Here is an 11,132-nt window from a genome sequence, read left to right as displayed (position 1 = left end):
GTAAGGGGAAATCAGCGAATTGGAGATAGCAGGGGGCTTCACACACCTCATCGTCTTTTAGTTGCATTTTGCCATGACCTTTTTGAAGCTCCTTCATGTATCGTGCAGATGGAGTCGGCAGGATCTGCTGACATGTTTGATGTGGCATGTTGAAGGGAAAAGTGGCCTGAGATCAGTGTCAGTCTCAGGCTTGAGAAACTAAAATTGTAGAATTGTCATTTCTTGGGAGGGGAACAACTGCCAAAGGGTCAGGCTTTGAACCGGTTCAGCCTGACTGTTGGTGAGCAGTCCTGCCCTGAGAAATGTGGGGAGGGCCTAGGGTCAGTAGCAGGTCTTCTCACCGTCCTGTCCCTGATCACGAGTGCTGTGTGTGGCACGTGGGATGCATGCGGTCCGTGGTGACGAATGATTCCCAAGCATAGCCCTTCCCTTGCCCAGGATGGCTAGATGCTGTGCCGTCTCCTATGCAAAACTCGGCCACCACAGCACCGGCCGGTGCTCCCGCTTTGTCCTCCTTTGGACTTTTGCTTCACGGGGGCCTTCATCAGGAACTCTCCACCCGATCTTCAGTCTGCACACCTCGATGCGGAAAAGCCGCTTCTTTCAACACTCAGCCCCAATCCTGCCCCCTCCTTGAAGCTCTCTCTCGTGCCACAGACAGACACCACAAATCTCTCAGTCCTCTGTGCTTTTTGGCTTTGTTTTTGAACTGCAAGTCTTTTTCTGATTTGTTGCTTTATGACTGACTGCTCCTAAAGATTGAACCTGGCTCCCCCAATTTCTTTTCCTCTTTTGCTTATTAATTACTGTGTTCGTATGAGCTATTCTTACTTGTCCTCCACCTTATTTCCCAGAGAGGCCTTACTAAGCAACTAGCGCTGCCATTAATTACAAGGAAAAATGGCATGTATTAGGTTACTACTTAAAATCCCCAACCCTCATCACTGACTCCTCCAGTTCACTGGGATCTCATACTCTAGTACTCATTCAATAGATGTACTCTTCTTACAACTCTTTGTGGTTGCAGACGAGTAACATAAGAACAACCACGTGCAAACGCCGCCTGCCCTGCCCCAGGAGCCAACTACGTAAGCTCTTACGTAGAACGTCACTGCCACAAGAACGGACTTTGCTAATGACTATGATCCGCCAGTATGTAGCGTTGCCCAGGTTCTAAATTCAAATGTCTGCAGAGACCAAGGGAGTGGCCCTTGTGGGTGAGACCTACGATGACTGCTTAGACACAGCACTGCCAGCCAAGGCCCGTGGTCTAGAAGAACTGTTTGTGAATCATGGATTGTAGAACGCAAAGTGCTCTTCCGCTGATTTCATTCCGACTCACAGCCGCCCTCCATAGGATTTCCGAGACATGGCTTTCTGGAGACAGACGACCTCATCTTCCTCCGGAGGAGTGGCGAGTGGCTGATGGACTTCAGCCACTGACTTGGCAGCCCAGTGCCTGACCCTCAGTGCCACCAGAGCTCTCTTTAGAAGCTAGCCAAACCAAGCCAGCCCTCAGCGAGTTGATTCCAACTGAGAGTGACCCCTATATAGGCCTCCGGAGGCTGTGCATTTTCTTTTCTTTCTTTAACCATTTCATTGGGGGCTCTTACAGCTCTGATCACAATCCATCCATCCACTGTGTCAAGCACATTTGTACATAGGTTGCCATCATCATTCTTGAAACATTTCTTTCTGTTTGAGCCCTTAGTGTCAGCTTCTCATTATTTTCATGTCTTACACCGACCGCTTCACCTACTTTTCTGTTGTTTGTCCCCCTTGGGTGTGGGGGGTGTTATACGTCGATCATTGTGATCGGTTCCCTCTTTCTCCCCCCAAACCCCTGTCTTCTCGGGGCATTGCTACTCTCTTAATGGTTCTGAGGGGTTTATCTGTCCTGGGTTCCCTGTGTTGCGAGTGTTTATCTGTACCAGTGTACATGCTCTGTTCTAGCTGGATTTGTAAGGTAGACTTGGTATCATGAGAGTGGGGGGGGGAGCATTAAAGAACTAGAGGAAAGTTGTATGTTTTGTCAGTGCTAAGCTGCACTCTGATTGGCTCATCTCTTCCTAGTGATCCTGGCTGTGCATTTTCAAGGAAGGTGGAAAGCCTCATCTTTCTCCTGAGGAGCTATTGGTAGGTTCGAACTGCTGACCTTGTGGTTGGAAGCCCAACACGTAACCCACTATACCTCGAGGGCTCCTTTTAAACACCAAGGATGACGCTAGTGCAAGGAGTGATTCCACTTGACAGAAATTCCATGCTAGGTTGTGTAGCTAGGGAAAGGCAGTTGCTTTGCCACAGGATTTAATTTCTTTTTTGGCCTGTCCAGCTTGGCCTCGGTGGCTCTGCCTACCTCCTTTGGTTTTGCTCTTTTCATTTCGTTAGCTAACAGATTGTTTTGCCCCAAGATCATTAGCTATTAGCCCTCAGTCATAAATAAGCCTGCTGGCATTTACCAATAAACTTCAATGTAATATCTTGTGTTTCATCAAGACCTAGCCAAGCTTAGCCGAACTTCTCATAGGAGCACCAACCACTGAACAAGAGAAGACAGTGAACCAGCTAGTCAACCCTTCATAACCAAACCATCATTCCCTGCACCTGATCTTTTTATTGTGGCAAGGATATAGCTAATCAAACAGTTGCCGTTCAACCTTTTTGCATGTACAGTCCAGGGACTTTAATTACAGCCACAACATTGTATAATCATCACTACTTTGAATTTCCACATTTCTCTCTCCCCTTAACAGAAGCTCAGTGTCCCTTAAGCCATGACTCCCTGTGCCCTCCCCCTCCAGCATTTTGTTTTGTGAAGTAAAATCCCAAAGGGAGATATTTGAGTTGGATCTCTCCTACTGAAGACCCGTCTCGTTGTCTCTCAGTCTGTCTGATTTCTTCTGTTCAGTTTTCTGAGGCAGCACGTGCACAGTTTTAAATAGATCAGGTTCCCGGGCTGTTGCTAACTCGTTACCACCAGGTCCATCTTGACTCCTGGCGACCCATGTGTGTCAGAGTAGAACTGTGCTCTGTTGTCTCTTGTGAGTGATTTGGGGTGGGTGAGGAGTAAATGACCAGGCCTTTCTTTCAATGCACCTTTGGGTGGACTTGAACCTTCAGCCCTTGGGTTAGCAGCCAAATGCATTACGGTTAGTATCACCCAGGGATTGCAGGCCGTTCCTAGGATCTCCATCACCGAGCACAGGCAAAGACACATGGTAGCCATGGAATCTGTTTTTGGAGAGGTGGCGCTCATGCTAGATTTGAAGGTTTGGAAGGAAAACTAACGTGGCAAAGAGAGCTTGAAAGGACAGGCTGAAACCAGCAAGATGAAATTGAGCGAGGATGACATTGGAGCCCTGCGCTTTACCTTCCAAGGAAATGGTGACATATGGGCAGGCTGGAGGAGGGAGACCTAGCGGGATGCTGTTCTTACGAAAAACCATAGGTGGTTTTGGCTGCCTGAGCTCAATGTCAGCCAAAGGTGGCTGAGAAGCGAAAGCAGCTCTAGACACAGTGATTGGCAGCACAAAGCACAATCAGAGGAGATGTTTGTCCTGCTATGTTCTGTTCGGGATCAACTGCACACACACACACACACACACACACACACACACACACACACACACACACACACCTCTTGAGAACAGTTCCCGGTCGGCTGTGAGGTAGGCATTGGAATCAAGTGTTTAGAGACCTCTCTAGCAATGTAACCGCGTGGCGCAGAAGCTGGAGCACAGGCCTGTAAGTCAGATGTGGGTTCGGATGGCTCAGCTGGGGCCAGCTGTGCAGTGTGGAGAGGGCACTGCCCTCTCTTGCCCATCGCTGAGCTGTGCTGCCTCTCCTTTCCAACGGCAGCCTGGCGGCATGTTTGTTTCTTTCCATCTCCTCGTCCGATAGCGTGGCCCCAGTCTTCACCAGCATCCTTTGCCAGAAACTCCAAAAGGACCCACTGACTTGTGTTCTTGTTCTTGTCCCCCCACCCCCCCAAGCTTACTTTCCATTCTTGAGTCAACAGTTAATGATCTTTTAAAAACGTAATCTAGAGCTTGTTTTCAAAGGTCTTCCAAAGACTACTTACACTTCGAACAAAGCCCTAATTCCTAACCATGTAGGTTATTTCGGAGACCCTGCATAATCGGACCCCTGCCATATTTATTTCTCCCGGCAGAGGAGAGATGAAGGGACCGGCTGGTCACGTAATAGCACCTCCGGACATAGTGGTGCCTGGTTTTCATCACTTCAAAACTACCAGCCCTTCTGCTCGGGGAAGATGAGACTTTCTATTCCAAAACAGATTCCAGCTTTCCGAAACCCACCGAGGCGGTACTATAAGGTCACCATAAGTCCACCTCGAATCAGTGACCGCGTTTTGAGGGGGAGCATTCGAGGAGGCCCTGAGTGACAAGGATGGTAAGCAAGCACTGACTACTAACAAATATTTCCGGGCCAGGCCCACCAGAAGGGTTTTAAAAGACAGGCCTGGTGACCTTGGTCCAGTAGGTCGCAGGCTTGAATGCCCCACGGAGTGTGGCTGTGCTCTGTGTGCGTGGGGTCACCACCACCACTGAGTCGGTTAACCACAACCTACACCAATGGAGCATCTGTAAAGTGCTAGGCCTGCAGCCAGTGCTTTTCCTGTCCAGGGCACATCGCTGGGGGCTGGGGCTCGACACAATGAAAGCATGGCACCCCACCCCACCCCTGCCACCCTGTCGATTCCAACTCCTGGCAATGACCCTATGCCAGGCTTTTCTGGGCCTGGAAAGCCTCATGGGAACAGACCAAAACGAAAAACCAAACTCACAGGGACCCCATGGGGCAGAGGAGAGCAGAACTGCCCCATGCGTTTCCAGACTGTAAATCTTTAAGGAGCACAAAGCCTCACCCTTTCTTTAGAACAACTGATCATTCCAAACTGCTGGCCTGTGGTTCGTAGCCCAACTGGTAACCCACACATTGCCAGGGCTATCCCATCTTTCTCCCCAGAAGTGGCTGGTGGGTTTGAACTGGTAACCTTGTGGTTAGCAGCCCAGTGCCACCAGGTCCCTCTTGGGACAAATAGCTGCTTAATGTTTAAAAGCTGAGTCTGTGAAACCTCATTCTTGTGGGGCGGAGAGGGTGCAGTGGTACCTGCCCCCCCAGGTGGGATGGCCCTGGGGCACAACACGGAGACAGTGGTAGCTGCTGCCCAGCGCCTTTCAATTGCCCACCTAGTGTTTTCCCTGGGCTATTAAAATTAGAACCTGACACCTTTGGGGGTGTGGGACGTGTGGGACGTGGGTGGGGGAGTGTGTGTGTGCAACCTGCTCTGCGAGAATTCTGGGAGCTCTGGCCCCTGGAGCCCTGGCAGAGGCCAGCTGCAGAAACGCAGCCCCAGCACGCTGCCTTTGACCGCAGCGCCCACCGGCCCTGGAAAGCCTGTTCCGGTGGGGAACTGCCTCCTGCTGGAGCCCGGAGGGAGCCGGGCGGAGAGCGGGAGTGGGAAAGGACCTCCTCCGCCTCCCTCGCTCGCGGCTTCCCCCGCCCCTTCTGCTTCGCCAACCCGCTGCGGCGCCTGGCTGCCGCCCTGCGAGGGCGCGAGCGAGCGAGCGTGCTGCACCTCGGGAGCTGGGGCGGCTCGGCTGCCCGGAGCCCGGCCCAGCCAGCGGAGCCCGAGCCGCTGGGGACAGCGGGGGCCGCGCGGCCGGCCGAGAGCTGCGGCTCTGCGACCCGAGCAGTGGCCAGGGATGCCGGGGCCGGCTCCCCCCACCAGGTAATGCCTGCCCTCCCGGGGCGCGCCCGGCGGGGTGTGCTCCGCAGGAGTGGGGTGGGGTGGGGGTCGGATCCTGCCAGCTGGTCGGACCCTGCCAGCTGCCTCGGGAGGGAGACTCAGGGCCGGTCAAATTTTTAGGGTGCTTCACCGCCCCCATCTTTTACGAGGCCCTGCATGAGAGAAGGGTTCAGCCCATCCAGGGGCTAGGCCTGCAATCCGCAGCTCTGGCCGGGCAGGGTGTGTAGGGGAAGCTGCGATTGGGGAACTGCTTGGCTTCTGCGGAAGCCCTGCTCTGCCGGGTCGCCTGGGGGATGCTTAGGCTGCCTTGGCCCCAGCTGCTCGCCCTCCGGACCGGACCAAGTGGGGAGTTTTTCTCCAGCCCTGGGTTGTGGAAGGGGGGAGCCTTTCGGATGAACTGGAGATGGGAGAACCCCGCATGCTGACCCGGCCAGCCTTTGCAGGCCCTTGTCCTGATCGGAGCGTGGACGGGCGTGATAGCCCGTTTGTAACTCAGGCGTTCTTAGGCGATCAGACCGTCTTGGGACGCCGAGCAGGAGCAGGTGGGTTCACACCCTGGAGGGAATCTCAGGAACGCCATCCCCTCACCCTGGAGGAGACAGGTGAAATTGGGAAGCAGACCGTTCTGTCTTCCAGCCAAGCTGTATCACTGGCTGCACTTCACGGGCCAGGCAGAGGCTGAGCGAACAGATCCTGGATGTAGGGAGGTGAGGCTGTCAGAAGCGGGCCAGAGTGTGTGTGAGTGGGTTCTCTGAACGACTCACCAGAGTACCACTTATAAAGCAGGCTGGCTTCTCTGAACCCCTGCTTTTCCCTGCCAGGTCAATGATAAGCCGTGGGAGCCCTGTAATGACTTAATCACTATAATTTTTTTCCCTTCTGGGTGATCTGGGACCAAGACACACACGTCGAGCCTGATAGAAACCTCCCGAGATGATTTCAGGTGTTCCTGCGCCTTTTCTTTTCTCCCCACTTCCCTGTGACCTTCTGGCTCCTGGTCATTTTCCCCAACCTGCTTCTGACCTACCTCTGCCCCCACCCCACAAGTTCTTCTTGGTCTTGGTCCCCTCAAGCTTCCCCTTTCTTATCTCTTCCCCTTCATAGCCACTTCTTCCTTCCCTCTTTTGGCTCCTCTACTCCTGGTTAGGCTTTCTTCTCATTTTTCAGTGTCTGGCTAAGCCTTCTCCTTATTAGTAGGTTACTGTTTGTTAGGGACCCTTTGCTGTGGTGTTTGTGAGACAGGGACACTCCCTTTTTCTTACATAACTCCCTTGCTTTTAGATTTCTCCCCTGCATTCTTCCCAAGCTCAAGCGATCTTTCTGTCTGGATTTGTCCTCCCTCTTTCCTGGGGTCCAGCAGATTGATGGAGAGATTCATTAAAATGAGAAGGCAGAGGCTTGAGCAGGAGAGTAAGAGGGTCCCTTGGGACTGTGCTGTGCAGAGATGCAGCCCCCGTGCATGAGAGGAATGGCTAGGAGAGGACTAGAGATCCCCCTAGCATGCCTGAGGCACATTGCTTTGAGGAAAGGAGGCTGACCCGGGAATCCAGACAAGAAGAGGGAAACAGCTTGTGAGAGCCCTAAACTCATTCACGGCCACCATCGACTTGATTCTGACTCTTCATGACCTGTTAGGGCAGAATAGATTCGTCCTTTGGGTTTCCATTTCCAAGACTGTCAATCTTTGGGGAGTGGATTGCCTCGCCTTTCTTATGCAGACAGCTTGTGGTTTTGAACTGCTGATCTTGTGGTTGGCAGCCCAATGTGCAATCCACTACACCACCAGGGCTCTATTTGCCAAATACACACCTTCAAATGGATTCCGACTCACGGCAACTCTGTAAGACAGCAAAGCTGCCCCTTTGAGTTTCTGAAGCTATGAATCTTTGAAGGAGTACAACTTAAGTGCCATTGGTTGATTATAACTCACAGCGACCCAAAGGACAGAGTAGAACTGCTTCTGTGGGTTTCTGAGGCTGTAGCTGTATGTGGGAGTAGAAAACCTCCTCTTTCTTCCTGGGAGCAGCTGATTGCTTTGAACTGCTGACCTTGGGATCACAGCCCAACACGTAGCCCACGATGCCACCAAGGCTCTTAAGAGGGATCATTGGACTAGAGTTGGGGCCACAGAGGGACCTGGGGAGTCCTGGGGGAGAAGAGTTGACTGGTTGGGAGCAGGGGTGAGTATGGAGGGAGTGGCAGGGAAGGACTACCGTCTAGGGAGGGCACCATGCAGGTTAATTCTCCTCCCCTCTGCAGCCTCAATATTTGAACTGGTTTATTTCTACCCAACACACATTTCTTAAGTCATGTGGCCAAAGCAGGTGAATGAGAAGGGAAGCAGAGATGAGACAAGGTGACCATTTTCCTGGTACCCATGGCCTTGGCTGGAATGTGAAATGCAAATCCATACAAAAGGCTCTGAATAAAACATCCATCTATCATCAAACATTCCCTGAATCAGCTGCTCCACGGTGGTGATGGTGCTGGGGTTTCAGACATGGAAATCAGACTCAGTCTCTGTCCTCAGACCAGGCAAGGCAAGGAGTGTGGGTACCTGTGACATTCAATGGTCAGGAGTTAGCGGCAGATACAGAGGGGTGTAGTGATGCTGAAGAGGGGGGCTTTGGGTTCACGAAGTCAAACTGGAGCAGGAACCTAGACTCAATCTTTAAGGTGTTATCTGTTCTCTACGCCATGTTAATGCCTAACCCCATGTCTACATACAGTGTAAAGAGTTCTGTTCGCCCCCCATCAGTTTTATTGAGACAAAAATCACATACCGCACACTTCCAGAATTCAGTCTAAGGCAGCGGTTCTCAAATGACGCGTTCACAGGGCTCACCCAATTCAGAACAGTAGCAAAATGACAGTGATGAAGTAGCAACGAGAATAATTTTATGGTTGGGGGGGTGGGGTCACAACACGAGGAACTATATGAAAGGGTCGCGCATTAGGAAGTTTGAGAATCACTGGCCTGAGGACTGAAAGAGCTTATATTTACAATACCACAGTCAGTTCCTTGTATTCTCCTCTTGGCCCATCTTTTGGGGCCGGACTCTAGATACTGCTGGGTAGAAACAAGAAAAGTTCCGTGTGATAGATCCCTTCAATGGATAAACACTCATTACCTTGGAATGGAAGCAGGCTTGGTCTCTGTTAACTTCTGGCTGTGGGCCACTTGGGTGGCTTAGTGCTGAGCTCCCTCTCTGAGTCATCCCATCCCTCCTCCCCCGCCCCCCAGCCCATTTCTCCAGTTCCTTTTCTAGCGGGCTGTAGCATCCAGAGACCAGGTGGAGCTAAACAAAGCATTTGACTTCCATTGGCCTCTGTCCAATGGGGGCTTAACCGCTCTGAGGGCTTGGGGAGGGCCCGGCGGAAGAATGTGGATGGCAATGCTGGGTGAGCTGTGAGGCTCCCTGTAGATGTTTCTCAGGTTGGTCCCGCAGGCATTTCCAGGGCTTGGAAAACGCTCACGTGCTGCAGCCGGCATGGAGTGTCCAGGGTTGCTGACTGGTTAGCTTCTCACTGGGGCCTCCATCTTCATGAGTCAAGGCCAAGGGCCAGGCCACGGCAAAGCCTCAGTAGAGAAGGCTTTTGGGACTGGCGGTAGAGCCCATGCTCTAAACAGAGTCCGAGAGGTGTAGTGATTTAAGATCACATAGGTCCTGGCTGGCTTCTATACGATGAGAACGGAGCCTCAGCAGTGCAACGGTTAAGTTCTCGGCTGCTGATGGAAAGGTTGGCGGTTCAAACCCACTCAGGCGATCCACTCCTGTCAAGCCTACAGCCTAGAAAACCTTATGGGGGCAGCTCTTCTCTGTACATGGGTTTCTTGCGAATCCGAGTCTCCTCCGTGGCACACAGTAGCAACAATCACAACATAAAATAGGAGTGGCTATTTATTAGTGCAACGTTGTGGTGCAGCAAACACAAGCAGGAGTTTCAAAGTAGACTGAGCTCAGTTCAAATCCTGAATCTACCATTTACAGGTTGGGAACCACTTTAAGCTTACGGTATGAAATGGGAGATACTGATGTTTACCTGCAGGGCTTTGAGGGAAAACGGGGTATGTGCTGGTGGTTAGGCTCTTGAGTGCCTATCAGGAGGCTGCTGGTGCGGTGTGGGTTACCAGACACCTGAGGGAGAAGGAGGTGGATTTACAGCCTGGGAAGCCCTATGGCGGCAGTTCTCCTCTGTCCTATAGGGTCACAAAGAGTCAGAAGCAACTCGATGGCAGTGGGTTTGATTTTAGGAAGGGTTTTTATTAAGGCTTAAAAAGAATGATAGCCAGAGAGAATAGCTATCATTTTTCTTAGCCTGGAAAAACACGCTCTGAAGTCACCTTCTCAAGAAAGGCTTCCCTGCGCCCGAGGCTCGCGGGCTCCTCTTCTGGACTCTGGCGGCGCCTGTGCCTCTCGCCGCCCTCAGTGCCGCTCCCACGCCGCACTGTCTGTGGTGTCTGCGTCCGCCTCTTCTCTTGTTCTCTGAGTTTGTTTTTTGAGAACACAAAACCTAGCGAATGTTTTTTTTTAAATAGTTCATTCGTTCAGTCATATCAAGGAGAATTGTACAGTCATTGCCACATCAATGTTAAATCGTCTCTCCCCACTCCTCCTTGGTTACATCACCTTTAAAATGAGTTGTGTAATCACATTCAGCTCTAGTGCTCCTTCCTCTCCTCATTATTTACTCCCAAATTCCTATTCCCTCCCTCTCACCCACTCCCACCCCTGCACTCCCTATCACCCCATTGTATCATTTAATGGCATTATGTATCATCCACTACCTCCTGTCCTAGCCAATCTTGATGTTACTGAGTACCGTGGCAGGCCCTGCTGAGTCCGTGGGGTAGACCTTCATAACCCCCGTAGCTTCTTAAAAATCGCCATCGGTGCTGAGAAAACCCAGAGTTCTGTGTTGGTCATGCTACGTACGGGCGACTGAGGGGAAATGCCGATGGAGTCGTCTCAGGGAACGCTGCTGGTCTGAAAGAGGTGTTTGGACCAGAAGCACAGACTCGGGCGTCGTCCACATACACGTGGCGTGTAAGGCCGTGGGAGTGGAGGAGACCATTGAGGGGAGAGTGGAGTGTGTGCGGAAAGGAGAGTCCTACCCTTGGGCCTTCAGGGGCTGTGTAGACAGGACTCATCCTAAAGGAGAGAGGGGCAGACAGAGTCAGAAGGGAGGGTGCTTTCCCCAAAGGCAGGTTAGCAGAGCCTTTGGGAAAGGGCTGCGTTACATGGAGTATCGCCGGGAGACTAGAGGCAGCGCAGAAAAGTGACTGTTTGATTTGGCAGTGTGGAAATGGCTGGTGGCCTAAGCAAGACTGCTCTTGGTACAGTGATAGGGTGTGAGT

General features: G+C 52.0%; 1 protein-coding gene across 1 annotated transcript in view; it reads left to right on the top strand.

Annotated features, from left to right (window-relative positions):
• Window positions 1-5,595: 5,595 nt before the first annotated feature.
• Window positions 5,596-11,132, top strand: part of PAK1 (p21 (RAC1) activated kinase 1) — a 73,619-nt gene continuing 68,082 nt past the window's right edge. The window contains exon 1 of the mRNA XM_075546331.1: window positions 5,596-5,755. The gene's annotated coding sequence lies outside the window, so the exon portion shown is untranslated. The remainder of the gene's footprint in view (window positions 5,756-11,132) is intronic.

This window comes from Tenrec ecaudatus, chromosome 4, assembly GCF_050624435.1.
Source record: "Tenrec ecaudatus isolate mTenEca1 chromosome 4, mTenEca1.hap1, whole genome shotgun sequence".
NCBI classification, from domain to species: domain Eukaryota; kingdom Metazoa; phylum Chordata; class Mammalia; order Afrosoricida; family Tenrecidae; genus Tenrec; species Tenrec ecaudatus.
The sequence above is the reverse complement of the archived record's forward strand: the minus strand, read 5'-3'. Positions and strand labels throughout refer to the sequence as shown.